We start from the raw sequence: 15221 nt of genomic DNA, 5'->3' as shown, positions 1-15221 counted from the left end.
TTATTCTCTCAGAAAGGGGAAAGCCTTCCTGAGTAGAACACAAAGGCTGTCAAAGAAAAGAATGATATTTAAAAAAAAACAAAAAAAACAAAAACAAGAAAAGACAAAAAATAAATAAAAGAAAAATGAAAAGAATGATAGATAAATCAAACAACACAAAAAATTTCCATAGGAAAAAAACCCCCACACACCACAAACAAAGGCAAAAACAAACACCACACTGGAAAAATCACTGGAACTCTTAAATGAGGGTTAATTTTCTTAACAAGTAAGTTTCATACACTGCATAATAAAATGAAACAGGACGGAAAGGCAAAGGGAGATATAAATGTCTTCTAAGACAGGAAACTATGCTCAGCTTCACACAATTAGAGACGTAAATGAAAACTACACAATTCTATTTTTCACCTATCAGATGTGAAAAAAATCAAAACACCTGACAACATTCCACGCTGAAGAGGGTGTGGAGAAATGGGGACTTCATATCAGGCAGCAGGATAATAAACTGATGAAATCTGTAATGAGAGCCGCTGGGCAACAAAACCACAACTGCTTCTCCCTTTGACCCAGCAATTCCTCCCCTGAGGGGTTTTTCCTAGTCTTCCATCCGCCCGTGTGAAATTCTGTAATTCCAACAGCACTGCTTACAAAGTACTGGAATGGTCCCATCAACAGGAAAGTAACTAAATAAATGAGAGATCATTCACAGAATGGGATACTCTGTAGCTTTCAAACACGAATTGAAGCAGCTCTATCTGTGCTAAGGAAAGATCTCGGGTAAACGAAGCGAGGGAAAATACGAGGAGCTAACAATATTAGCTTTTTCATATAAAGGTTTTTCATATAAAAGTGAATCATTCATAATGACCTAAGTGCTTGTGGGGTGAGAGGCTGGGGCACTGGGATAATGGAAAACCCTCGGGGCTGTTCGGAGTTTTTAATTAGTTGATACCCTCGAAGCCCAACCAGGCTGCCACTGAGCAGGGGCCCAGGGTCAGCAAGTGTTATTTACATCATTGCCAGTGTTATCACGGCCTCTGGAGAGAGGCCAGGGAGGAGAAAGAGAAAAGGCGCGTCTTGGCCTTTTCTCTATGACTCTTCTCAGACCTTCTGAATTTTGTGCCCTGACCATGTTTACCTATTCCAAGAGTAACAAACATTTTTAATCACAACGCAGTTACTTGGGAAAATGCTTATGATATAAAGCTAAAAAAAAAGAACAGCAAAAAACGAAGAGCAGGCCACAGAAACTGTACACAATGCTTGAAGGAAGGAAACTGCTTTTTAAAAAAAACGCCTAAGAAGAAAGACTGAAAGGAAGTTGAACCCAAACGCCCATAGTGATTAGTGTTGAGAGTGGTGGAATTACAACTTTTTCCTGTTTTTCGAACATTTTGTAGTGTATTAATAATATGCTGTGCATCTAAACAGCACCGAGGGCTCACCGTGTGCCAGGCACCGTGCTAACCACCTACCATCCTCACCTCGGCTGGAGCTGGTACTTGAAGCCAGCCATCCACATCTTGCTTAAGCTGAAGCAAACATTTCCCGAGTGCCACCACTCAAGGCGGGGTGCTCAGTGCTGGGTGGGACGGGGAGCAGAATGGAGCACGGACCCCGCCTACCTGGCGCTGAGGGGGAGGAGGATTTATCAACAACTCACACAGACAAGCAGGACGGCTGCCTCGTGAGGGTCGGGAGGGCAGGCTGTGTTCCCTGAGCCTGCACGACAGGCGCTGCGCCTCGCTGGGGCGTCAGGGAGCGTGCCCTGAGGAGGGGAGTTTCCTGGTGGGGGGGTGGGAACAGCATCCAAGGTCCTCCCGGTGAGGCCGAGATAGGGAAAGGGTCCAGAAGCCAGGATGCCACGTGGGAGCCCGAGCTGGAGAGGACGCGACCTCACAGGGCCTCCTGGCTGGGTTGGGGGCTTTGTGTTTATCCTCAGAGGACTGGAGACCCCTGAAGGGTTTGAGACAGAGTCTCTCTGCTGTGGGGAGAAGGAAGGGGCAGAGGTATGACCCGCGGCCTGTAGATGCCCGATGCCCAGCCTGTCCAAGGGCCACCTGAGCCAAGGGCCCCGAGAGGGAGCTCCTGAGACCCGCCTGGCTCAGGAGCGGCCTCGGCTCAGCCTGGCCCCTCCCAAAGGCTGGGGGTCAACTGGCCTCTTTGGGGAGAGTCCAAGGCAGCCCTTGGCCACTTCCGCCCCCCGGCAGCCAGGGCAGCGTGAATAGGCCTCTGTGGCCCCTCAATAGGCCTTTCATCAACTCGTGCCTCTCAGTGCCCCTCGTGGGCTGGAGACCCTCCCTCAGGGCACAAAAGACAAAGAAGCTGCCCAGGGAGGCCCAGGGCTGCCCTGATGAGGCACTTGGATGGAGAAGTACCGGTCAGACGGGTCCCCACGTGAGCAATCCCACAGGCCAGGCGGGTCCTCCGCTCCAGCCTAAGGGAAGCACGGGGTCTCAAGGACGCAAGGTGGCCAGGTCAGGAGAGCCCAGCACCTGCCTGGCCCCCTTCTTCTCCAGGAAAAAGTCGAGCCTCCTTCCCCAGATGAGCCAGGCCCTCCAGACAGCCCCTCCAGTCTGCGCTGTGGTCCCCCATGCTGCAGCCCCTCCCTTCATCCCTGACCAAACACCCTGCGCATCCTCAGGCCACCCCGCCCCTCACCATGGAGTCTTCCTGGACTGCACCACGGGGCCCTAGGCCCGTCCCAACCCGGCCTGTGCAAGTCAGCTCGGCCATCATGTCCCTGGGGCCTGTTCCCACCACCCGCCCCACGCACCTCCCCTGATGCACCTGAGCCACTTTACCTCATTTGATCTTCACAGAGATCCTGTGAGATAATGTTACTACCTTCATTTAACTGATGAGGAAATCGAGGCTCAAGGTTTGATTCACTTGTCTGATGTCGCACTGCTGGCACGTGGCAGAGCCAGACCACGGCCCAGAGCTGCCTTCTAAGCCTGTCACACCAGCACACTAATGTGTCCCTTCCCACCATGACAAAGCACCTCACTGGCAGGGTGACCACGTACCCACCATAGGGCAGGGCCCACAGCGGGGAGTCACAGAATGTTGAACAAATAACCGCGTGACTGTAACACACTCCGGTTTTCTAGTTTACTCAGAGAGCACCACAGCGGCTTTAAACGCAGCCCAAAGCCACTGTCCCTTCTCACAATGTGCGCCATGCTGCGAAATCCTTAATCCTTAATCCTTACGGCCCTCAGGTCACCCCCAGGAGGCCCTCGGTCCTGGTTACCTAGCAAGATCACAATGGGAGTCGGCACTGGAATCCAAGTCGGGTTCAGCACCCACTCGGAGCCTGCTCTGTGCCGGGCATCACCTGAGGCCCCAGGTGCAGTGAGAAACAAACCCGGACCCCGACCTCAAGGTCACTTTCAAGGGTGAGGCTTCAGTTCCCACGGTCCACAGTTCCCAAAAGCAATCCTCTGCATTCTCCAGAACAGCAATGCTTGCAAACCCCTGCAGCCCTGCGGCCACCGTCACAGGACTGCGGCCACTTCGCTCCCCACCAACTGTTCCCAGAGGGCTTCGATCTTGCCTAAGCAGTTATCAGGCCAAAACAGGAGCTCCACATTCAAATTCCCATCTCCTAGGAGCTCGTCACCGACGTGGCCTTATTCAAACTCCTGACTCACTGTTTTGCTCTGACACATAAACGGGCCTCCAAGACGAGGTGCCGTTCTCCGGAGGGATCTTCGGTGGACACCCACACAGGTGCCCCAGCCCCGACAGGAGCCGCCACCCAGCCACCGCAGCTCCCGCCTCCCGCCCACCCTCCCCACCTTCCTGGGCTGCGATCACCTGGTCACCGCCCTGATCACTGCCCTGGTCCCTGTTCCACCTCCTCCTGCCCCCACGCCACCGCGCCACGCAGCACGAGGTGCGTGACAGAAGCCCAGAAGCCTGGCCAGCACCGCAAGAGGCTCACAGCCCACCCGCTCCCACCGCTGCGCCAGAGCAGATGCTGAAACCCAGCAACCCCAGGCCGCGTTGGTGCACCCATCCTGGCCCGCAGACCAGGCTCAGAGCTGGGGATCAGGCACAGCTGGACCAGCCCACCCGGTGAGTCCAGGCGGAAGGGACTGTCTTGCTCACCGCTGTGCCCCAGCGCCTACTCCTGCAGGCTTCGGGCTCCAGGCCGACGTTTACCAAGCGCTTCCAACGTGCCAGGATGCAAAGCTGCTGACACACTGCGTGAAGCTAGGATTCAAGTCCCCCTCCCCCCAGCCCCTGGGCAGACCCAAAGGACACCTGCCCCTCAGGTGTTCTCCCTTCAATGTCACCTAGCATAGTCACTCCAAACACGTCCCACCCCTCCCCCAGGGGCCGCTTGTCTCATTTCTCCTCGCTCCTGGGGTCTTGGTTCCCTTGCTCAATTCCAGCCGCAGCTCCTTCCCCAGGAAGGCCCACTCCCAAGCCTGCCTCCTCTTTCATTTCCCTCCTTTATTCTCGCTTCTTCTAAGACCTCCTTCTCTGTGACAACCAGGGGGCGGGGTTCTTCTTCATACACTAGACAGGGGCAAAGCCACACGGATAAAAAGGCGCCAAATGCCTCTACCTGGAGAGATGGATGTCCAAGCGTGAGAGGGACAGGCCACAGCCTTGAGTCCAGGAGAGCTGGGCCCAGAACCCAGACTGACTACCTGGGACGCTGAACGAGGGCCTTCCCCTCTCTGAGTCTCATCTTCTTCGTCTGCCAGCAGGGGTGACACCCCCCTTCACCACGGGCTGCTATGGGAACGACCCAGTGCTGGGCCTGCAGTAACGGGCGGCAGCCGGACTTGCAGGGAGGCTCCCAGACACGTGCCCCGCCTGAGATGACCCCATCCCTGCTCCCTGCGCGACTCAGCAGCTCCGGCCTAAGCGGACTCCTTGGGGTTTGCCACAGGGAGCGGGGGCGGGACGAGGGCTCCCAGGAGCTGAGCAAGAGCTGATGAGCCCCGCTGGGGGGCAGCTCCCTCCTCCCCGGGTCAGGGGGAAGCTGGAACGCTAGGCCCCCACCTCCTGGCAGGGGGCGCAGTCTTGGGGACCACCCGAGGCAGCACCAGCCACCAGATGCTGCGGATCGGTAGGATGGACCTGCAGACAGAGCCGGGGGGCTCGGCGGGTATGAAACCTACAGCCCCGAGGGTGACGGTGTAGCTCTGGGTGGTGGGACGACCGGTTCTTATTTCCATCTTTGGGCTGCAGGGTGGCATATGCAATTCTTCCTACTTCTGCTTCTTCCTATTTCATTTCCGTTGTCCCTGAATCAGAGCACAGAGCGGCACTGACCTCCCTGAGGTGCAGTGTAACTGGCCCTGCTTTTCTCAAGTGGCTCGGTTTTAGGCAGTAATGCCTGTGGACTGCTGACCACACATCCCAGGACCATGGGCTGTGAACAGGGGTCCACGTCAACCTTCCTCTCCCCATTTTACCTAAGAAGAAACTGAGAGCTGGAAGGGGGAAGGGCCCTGCCCACAGCGACTCCCACAGGCCCCGTGGACTTGACCCAGGGCCGTCACCTGTCACAGGCAGCCTCCGTGACACTCTCTGATGCTCTAGGTCTGGAGGCTGACCTCTGCCCGAGGTGGACGCAGGGCAGTAATCAGTCCTACTCTGCCAGGAGAACGGAGGCCCAGAGAGCTGCAGTGACTTCCCCAAAGTGACAGCATTCAGGGAAAATTAATTTCTGAGCCTCCTCTGCCTTCTTCCCTGCTCTGTCTCTGCCCAGGCGGGACCCCCCGTGAGGACTGCCCCACTCAAGGGCTACCTCCCCAAGAAATGACCACCCTCTTCACTCAACAGATACCGACCCATCGATTCATCACCCACACTCCCCTCACAGCCCCTTCCCTGGGCCTCGCTCTACCATCAGTCCCCCCCTGAGCTGGCACAAGGGATGCAGAGCCAGTGCCAATGACCCTGCAGGGGACCCCAGGGGGTGAGGGAGAGGAAGTCACACACAGGAGTTTATGCCGCGTCACAGGACTGATGGCAGAAATCGGTACAGGTGCCGTCAAGAACAAAGCGGGGGAGCCCAGCTGATCCTCTCAAGGGGCCAGGAAAGGGCCAGATGGGCCCTTGAGCCGAGAACTGAGAGGTGAGGCTCCCCTGAGAGACGGGGCGACAGAGTGGCAAAGTGTGGAGGAGCCCCCTGAGAAGACTCGCACGGCTGGGGCTTAGCTGTCAGCAGGGCCAGGTCACAAAGGATCTTGAACTCTGACTTGTAGGCCTCAGAGGTTTTTAGGGGTATAAGCAGCAGAGTATGACACAGTCAGGAGTGGCAGCCGTGGTGGGACAGAGGACCAGGCGCGGGGGCTGGTGTAGTCCAGTCCACAGGTGACCCAGGTGGGGATGAGGGATGGCTCAGGGCAGACAGAACTCGGCCACAGCTGGAGGTGCGGGTGAAGAAGGGCTGACCCTTGCCCAGTCTTGGTCAGGCTGAGCTGGAGGTGACACACTCTGGGGAGACGGGTGTCCGAGGGCAGTCAGCAGTGGGGCTGGTCCGTGATGGGTGTGGGTGGGATCAGGGGGCAGCATGATCGGTTACCCTCTACCCACCTGCCACTACCATCTCCCGGGGAAGCTCTCAGCCCCGGGACGCAGGGCCAAGCCCAGTCCAGCTCTGCATCCCCGGGTGCTCAGTCACTACGGCCTGCACGAGGGAGGCAACAGTGACTACGGTTACCTAAAAATGTACACCGAGAGAGGGGTGGAGAGCACAGAAAAGGTGAGCAATCAACTGGCACGAGGGTCTTGGGTGGTGGTGCGGCTGCAATGGTGCCTGTGAGCAACGTTCCAGAAAGAACGAGAAGGCAGAAGCCCAGGCCCGCCTCACTCGAGGTCCCCGTCACCCTGAGCCTCAATCCCCCTCTGTAAACAGGGACAAGAGCCGCCCACGATTTCGCTCAGCAGCTGTGAGCACCAGTGAGGACGCAGCAGAGCCCTTTGTAAAAGTCGGGCTTTTTCCTGATGATCTTGGTAGACCCGCTCCTCGTAAAGGGTAGTTTGTACTCTGCTTTTCTCATGTGCTCTGTCGTAAGCGTTGTCCCAAGTGTAAACAGTCAGGATTCAAAGCTCGTCCCAAACCAAAGGATTTTTACACTACAGATAAACAGCGACAGCACCTCCAACTACAGGACTAAAAATTAAGCCCCTCTCCTTTTCACTTTGCCAAGAGACACTTCTCACGTATCCACTGGTCATTCAAGGGAGGCAAAGAACATATCCTTTAAAACAGGGGTCCCAAACCCCGGGCCATGGACTGCTACTGGTCCGTGGCCTGTTAGGAACCGGGCCGCACAGCAGGAGGTGAGCGAGCGAAGCCCCATCTGTATTTACAGCCGCTCCCCATCGCTTGCGTTACCGCCTGAGCTCCGCCTGCTGTCAGATCAGTGGCGGCATTAGCTTCTCGTAGGAGCGCGACCCCTACTGTGAACTGTGCATGTGAGGGATCTAGGTCGGGAGCTCCTTATGAGAATCTAATGCCTGGTGACCTGAGGTGGAGGTGAGGCAGTGATGCTAGCGCCGGGGAGTGGCTGCAAATACGGCTTATCATCAGCAGGGAGGTTTGACTGCACAGAGACCGTAATAAATCAATTGCTTGCAGACTCATATCAAAACCCTATCAGCGAGTGGCAAGTGAAAACAAGCTCAGGGCTCCCACTGATTCTGCATTATGGTGAGTTGTATAATGATTTCATTATATATTACAATGTAATAATAATAGAAATAAAGTGCACAATAAATGTAGTGTGCTTGAATCATCCCCAAACCATCCCCCCCACGCACTCCGGTCCATGGAAAAACTGTCTTCCATGAAACCAGTCCCTGGTGCCAAAAAGGTTGGGGACCGTTGCTTTAAAAGACTCAGGCTAACCGGGTATTTGTCTTGTATCCCATCAGACACAAGACTCCCTTTTTAGGGACTTCCCTGGGGGTCCAGTGGTTAAGACTCCACGCTCCCTATGCAGGGGACCCGGGTTCGATCCCTGGTCAGGGAACTAGATCCCGCATGCCGCAACTAAGAAGCCCGCATGCCTCAACTAAAAAAGATCCCACATGCCGCAACTGAGGCCCGGCGCAGCCAAATAAATAAAAATAAATAAGTAAATATTAAAAAGGTGGTTCCTCCCAAGTGAGCTGATGCTCATCCTGCACGGCCTGGACCGTGCAGAGAGTCCTCCCCCAGCTGGGCGGCCCCTACCTCGGCCCCCAGACGCTCTGACCCCTTGTCTGCAGGTTCACCAACAACCTCTCAGCTCCTGCTGCAGCCAACTGGGCCCTGAGGGGCCTCCTTGTGCTTCTCTCCCTCCACACCCCAGCCCGGTCACTGCACACGGAAAATAAGGACACCCTGCCCTGCCCCCAGTGGGCCTCCATCTCTTTACCTGAACCGAGACAACAGGCGGGAGGGCCCATCAGGCATTCTGGCTCTGGTGCTCAGTCTGCCAGGGCCCCCTCTGAGCTTCACCCACCTGTCTGCACAGCAACAGCGACAGGCTGGTTGAATTCTGGATCTTTCTTGTCCATCTCGGCTCCCCCAGGACGGCTGTGACCCTGAGGATGTTCTGCTGCCCAAGCCAAAACCAGGATGTGGGGAGCAAACTGCCAGATCAGCCCCGACGGCAGGAGGGCACGACGTCAGGCAGAGGGACGTCAGGTCCGCTCTCGGAAGAACACCTGTCCCAAAGCCGCGCAGCAGCACGCGAGAGGACGGACTGGAGGGCTGCCCATCACACCCAGCACTGTCTCCCCGCCCACACTAGCCCCCGGAGGGTAACAGCCAGGACCAAGGCCTGCACTGCACCCACAGGGCCTGGGCACAGGCAGCCTGGCACCCGTGCTGAGCCGGGGCTCAGCCTTGAGCCTTGTCCCCGAGGCTGGGCGGGCAGGGGCCGCCCAGAGCTGGAAGTGAGAGGGTCTTGGAGGGGAGCAGCAGCCTGGGTCCACTCAGCTCCCAGGCCTCCCCGTCCCCAGCTGCAGGACAAAGGGCCCCTGCCTCCCCCGCTCAGCAGGCAAGCCTGGAATCCCAGGGAGAAGACGGGCCTGGAGAATCACCGACCAGCGGGCACCCGGGCCCAAGCCCCGTCTGAGGCTGGATCCTCTCTCAGCAGCTGGCACACCCGGGTGCCAGGAAGCCGTCACCCACCACTCACCTTTCTTCCTGTTTGTGCCAATGCCAATGATTCAGAAAGTTTTCCATGGGACTCCCATGATAGTCCAGTCGTTAAGAATCCACCTTCCAATGCAGGGGATGCAGGTTCGATCCCCAGTCAGGCAACTAAGATCCCACAGGCCGCGGGCGGGGCAACTAAGCCCACGCGCCACAACTACTGAGGCCACACGCTGCAACTAGAGAGAAGCCCATGTGTTGCAGCGGAGGATCCCGCATGTTGTAACTAAGACCCGACATGGCCAAAAATTAAAATAAATAAACAAATAAATAAATAAATAACAAAGTTCTCTATGAGTTTGGTAAACATCTGTCTGCCACCCGCCACATCCACCTATGGCCCTAGTCCTGCCTTGGGGGTCAGACAGCAGCCTCTAAGAAATGGCCTCCCAGGTTGGCAGCCGAAAGAAGTCATCCAAATGCAGAAAGCTTCGCACAAATGAAGAGGCCTGTTGCAAGCTATTTATAAGAGTGAAAGACTGGCTCCGAGCTACGTTTCCCACAAGACAAAACCAATTAAGTAAATTACGGCACAGCCACTCAGCTACCCTGTGTCATTTAAATAATGTTTAGAGTTTGAACAACACGGAAAATGTTTTAGGAATTTTAAGTGAGAAAGCATGATTAAGAAACTTTATGCATAGAATATCAAGTATTCTTTAAAGGGGCTTTAAAAAGATTGGAAAGCAAGATGTTGCAAAGTTAATAGTGTGACTGCATGATTGGAACGATGAGTAATTTTTTTCCATTCTCTTTTATTTTCCAGTTTCCATATTGTACATGTAACATTTTCTAATTGGAAAAAATTTGTCTGGGAACTTTGACGCTGTTTTTTTAACAAGAGTCCTGCTCGGGGCTTCTCTGCAGTGGTCTCATGGCTTGGCTGGTATTCCTGAGGCCGCCCGGCCCAGTGAAGGAGGCAGATGTAAATAAGGAGCCAACGCTGCAAGGAGGGGGCACGGCTTGTGCGAGGCCTCAGGGAAGGGGCAGAGCAGGCACTGGCGCCCAGGCCAGGGGAGGGGCGAGGGTGCCAACACAGCTGATGGCCCTCTCGCTTTGCCAAGAATCCCTGCAGCCATGACCCTCAGTCTCCTTACAGTGCGAGGTCCAGAGTCCTCAGCGTTCTCTGGAAGGAGGCAGAGTCCCTGCCTTGGGAGAGGACCACACCGGCAGCGGCCCGGGCTGCTCCAGCCCCAGAAACGGATAGAGGCCGGAACCCACAGGCCTTAAAAATAGGCGCAGGAACCGAAAGAGACACCACTGCCACTCTAAACGGCCACACTTCCTCCCCGCTGCACTGCCCCAGAACTAGCTCTGCCTGCCTTGGGGACAGAGGGCCCGGGGCCCCCGGGGAACCCAGAGAAACTGGCCCCAGACACTGCAAAGCAGTCTGAACTTCAGAGCTTGAATCCAACCCTGATTCCACGTGCAGGCACGGGGCCAGATGTTTGTGTCCTTTATAACAACAACAGCATAGAGGGTCAACGCCGTGCCAGGGCTTGTGCTGGGTCTGTTCCTGCCGCGTCTCCTGCAGTCCTCACGGGGCGGCATGAGGCTGTGCCTGTCACTTCTCAGACAATTTCCATGACCCTACAGACTCTGCTGTCTCCACTTTACAGATGAGGACCCAGAAGCTCCAAACGGTGGCGTGGCGTGCTTAGGCCCCTGGTCTTCCCTTCCAGCCACACCTCCCATGAACATCCCCCGCCCACCACTGCGCCCAGCTACACTGCACCGAGCAAGACAGAGGGCTGGGCTGAGCATGCAAGGTCCCCTTCCCGATTCACAGGGTGGTGTCAGGTGCCTCGCACGTGTAGGTGTTCAGCACAGAGGCGAGGCTCACAGGAAGGCAGTCTCCCCCGTACTCCTCTGGCTCATTCCAGAACTCTCTGCAGGATGGCTACTGGCACCTGACATGCCTCGGCTGGAACCCCAGGAACCCCAGTTCTGCTACCTCCCAGCTACGTGACCTTGGGTGAGTCACTTTCCCCTCTGAAGCTTGGTTTCCTCATCTGCAAAATGGGCTGATAACGGAACCTGCCTCCATAGGAGGTGCTGCTGCAGGTCCAGCGGGGCTGGCACACGGCACGTGAGCAGCATGGCTCGTGCTAACGGCCTCTCCAGTGCCGGCCGGTCCACGAGTCAAACACCCGCCAAGCTGCCGAAGGCCAGGCCAAGCGAACACCAAAGTCCCAGCCGGGCATTCGGAGCCCCAAACACCGCTCCAGCCTCAACTCCCACAGCCAGGCTTCAAGCCTCCCCACTCCTCCAGGCAAGTCCTGCCCACCCTAGCCCCCTCTCAAAGGCCACGCCTGCACGAACCCCCCTGGTCGGCCGAGGTGGCCCCCTTCTCTGTGCCCCTCACAACCTCTCACACCTCGACTTGGGCCCTTCCTCAGCCCACCTCGTGCCAGGCAGCTGAGCACACCTATGGTGGCCAGGCCACACGCACCCGAGGACAGGTGTGAGGGCTCCACCTCTGCTAAGAGCTCAAACAGATTCTGCCACTTACTGGCCATGGGACTGGGGGCATGTTACTTCACCTCTAAACCTGTGCTTCTTCACCAGGACAAAGAGAACAGTTTAATGATACCTACCTTAGAGGATTATTCTGACGATAAAAGGAAATGGTGAATGTGAAACACTCCTTTTGTCCCACAGCACTCCAAAGAGAGAGAAAATTCCCTAGGCCACCTAAATGGGGGCGAGAGCCCAAGAATAAACAGCTCTAAAATGCTCAGCCTTGGGGACTGCCCTGGCAGGTCAGTGGTTAGGACTTTGTGCTTTCACTGCCAAGGGCACGGGTTCAACCCCTGGTCGGGGAACTAAGATCCCGCAAGCCAGCCGCAGCCAGCGGAAAAAACAATAAAGTAAAATAAATTGAAAAAATAAAATAAAATAAAATGCTCAGCCTAGGCAGGGCCCAATACAAGCAGCAGGCGGAAGGCCCCTCCACTCACAGCGCCCCTCCGCCACTCAGACCCGGGTCGTGTCCATGTGACCTGACCAAACGCCAGGGGCGTGCTGCCCGTTGAAGGGAGCCTGCCCACACAGCACGCGTGCGCTGACGTCCAGGGCCCGTTAGAAGGCCCGAGCCCCAGGAGGAAGTGTCAGGCTATCTCCACCTTTGGTCCAGACGTCTGCATCACACAACATCTGGGCATTGGACCACCTGATTCTTCCCAACTCAGAGATTCTGGAGCCCCGCACAGGCCGCCTCAGCCATCAGCCTGGCTCACCTGTTACCTGGAATCATAGGCAGTTTCCTGTGGATAAAACACCAAAATCCTGCTCAGAGTGGCCACAGCCCTGGCTGCTTCCAGCAGGATTTTTACTTCAGCCAAGTCACCTGTTTATCTGGCTCTCTCTCCCCACTCAACTGCACCCACACCCCACGCAGCATGGATCAAGGCTGATCCCCCCACCTGGCACAGAGCAAGTCCTCAAAAAAATGCTTCTACTGCAGAGGCCACAGTAGACAAGATTCAAAAATCAGGTCTGGATCTCCAAGGTACTTTTCATCATGCAACCAAGAGACAATGCGGGCAGGGAGAGGGGGGTAGTCGCTTTCTCCCATCTCATAGACAGACACTGTGACTCAAATAACAGCGGGACTTCCCTGGTGGCACAGTGGTTAAGAATCTGCCTGCCAATGCAGGGGACACAGGCTCGAGCCCTGGTCCGGGAAGATCCCACATGCCACGGAGCAACTAAGCCCGTGCACCACAACTACTGAGCCTGCAAGCCACAACTACTGAAGCCCGCGTGCCTAGAGCCCGTGCTCCACAACAAGAGAAGCCACCGCAGTGAGAAGCCCGCGCACTGCAACCAAAAGTAGCCCCCGCTCGCCGCAACTAGAGAAAGCCCGCGCACAGCAACGAAGACCCAACGCAGCCAAAAATAAATACATAAATAAATAAATTTATTTTTTAAATAAAGAGGGACTTCCCTGGCGGTCCAGTGGCTAAGACTCTGTGCTCCCAATGGAGAGGGCCCGGGCTCAATTCCTGGTCAGGGAACTAGATCCCACATGCTGCAACTAAGACCCGGCGCAGCCAAATAAATAAATAAATAAAAGAAATGACAACAGATTGTCCAGGGTCAAGCGTCTCTCCCAGAGGCTCCCTTATACCTTCAAAACAACCGGAGGTTAGTTCTGAACAACCTAAGCTTTAATTAAACAACAACAACAAAAATCTGGGAGGTTTAAGTTAATTCATAAATGTAACAGGTTGTCCCAGCTGCAAAGTGGAGATGAGCAGGTGACATGGTACAAGTGCTTTGGGGAGGGCGTTCTGGGTTCACGCCTGGGCACTCGGGCCAGTCATTCTGTCCTAACTCTACTTTGGGCGTGAAGTCACTGTTTAGCTTGCCCCTCTCTGAACACATTTCTCATCTGAAAAATGAGAGAGACGGGCACCGTGAGCCCTTCTAAGACTTTAGGTTTCCAACTTCCTTGCCCATCCACACCCTTCATTCCCCAGTCCAGAAAGTAATCCTCTCATTCATTAGCTGAGTGTGCCCTGGGGCTCTGCTCTGCATGGGCCCCGTGCTGCACACTGAGGAGACTCAGACTTGGGCAATGTCCTGGTGGGGGGGGGTCACCTGCTAACTGGGGAGACAGCCACACAGACCATCAGTGCCACAGTCGTCCGTTCGTCCACCGGACGCGAACCCGGTACAAAGAGAGCACAGGCAGCAGGGCAGGGTGTGGAGGAAGGGTCCCCGGGGGGCAGCATGAGCTCTGAGGCCTGAAGGGAGACCTGCACGTGTTTGCAGGGCAGGTTAAGTAGGAGGTAGCTTCCCAGGCGCAGAAAAGAGCAGAAACAAAAGTGCAGCGCATCAGAGCACTACAGGGACTGAGTCCTGAGGGGCTGGGGGTGGTAAGATGGGAAGAGCTCGTGTGTGAGGGGGAACTAGAGGCAGGAGGAGAGACACGGCAATAGTGCAACCACCAGGCTGTGCCGTTGGCCTACTATGGGCAGGTCCCCTCCCCAGATGCAGCGCAGCAGGTGCAGCAAGGCCTGGTTGGGACATCTGGGGGGACAGGCACTGGGGTCACACTGACCAGGGGTCAATCCCAGCTATACAGCTTCCTCGCAGGCTGCCCCTGGGCTAGTCTCTTGCCTCTCTGACTTCAGGCTCCTCATGGGTGAAGTGGAGATAATGTTCCTGTATCTGGCAAGGTCAGTATCAAATTGACAGAGCCTGCATAAAGCACCTGGCGCATACTGAGTGCTCAGGAAATGCCAGGTGCTACAGCAAATTATTGTTCTTAGGGGGTGGCACTGCAGGCTCCTGGGGGCAGGGACTGTCTAACAGGGCAGAGAGATGCTCAGAGAACAGTAGGACCGTGTTGACAGGGGAGTGAGGAGGGGTGCCCAGAGCTGCTGAGCCAACAGGGCTGAGGGGCCTGAGCAATGGTCCCTCCGACCCCTCCCCTCTCAGACACTCTGTGCCAGGTGACAGGCGGCCTGCCAGGCGGGCATGAACATGTGCTGAATGAACGAATGAGGACCCTTCCATTTCTGCTCGAAACTAATTAGTGACACCTTTTCAGAAGAGACCAGAGAACCTCTATCCTCATCCATCCCGGCCTGTAGATGCCCCCACCCCCATGCTTGAGGAAAGCTTCGTTCCAGGGCAGGCTGGGCTGAGACCTGCTGAGGGGAAGTGTCTTGTACCAAGTCGGCCTCCTGCAAAAAGGAGGACGCAAATTTATTTCCTCTCGTTTTCCAGCCTCCAGGGTGTGGCCTGCTGAGGGGCCTGGAATGCCTTGTGACCTTAGGTGGGGATGCGCTGGCTCTTTGGGACTCAGTTTCCCCAGTGGTGAATGAAGGGGAGTGGGTCTGGCAGAATCTCCAACGTTGACATTCCCTTCTCCACAAAATGCTGTCGCCCCCTCAGACAGCCCCAGCCCAGACTGGGGATGAGGGTGGGGATGGGGGGTGGCTGAGAACGTGGTATGAAGTCATTCCTGCAGGAAGAAGGGAGGGGTCTTTTCAGAGAGAAAACGGCCTCCTCGGGCTTTAGTCTGAACACG

At 56.0% G+C, this 15221-nt stretch overlaps 1 protein-coding gene across 2 annotated transcripts in view; it reads right to left on the bottom strand.

Moving 5' to 3' along the window:
- The window catches only part of KIAA0930 (KIAA0930 ortholog), a 40145-nt gene that overhangs the window by 23880 nt on the left and 1044 nt on the right, over positions 1–15221 (bottom strand). The gene's annotated exons all lie outside the window — the stretch shown is intronic.

The sequence above is a fragment of the Balaenoptera acutorostrata genome, chromosome 11 (assembly GCF_949987535.1).
Source record: "Balaenoptera acutorostrata chromosome 11, mBalAcu1.1, whole genome shotgun sequence".
NCBI classification, from domain to species: domain Eukaryota; kingdom Metazoa; phylum Chordata; class Mammalia; order Artiodactyla; family Balaenopteridae; genus Balaenoptera; species Balaenoptera acutorostrata.
Note: the sequence above shows the minus strand (reverse complement) of the source record. Positions and strands in the feature narration are given on the sequence as shown.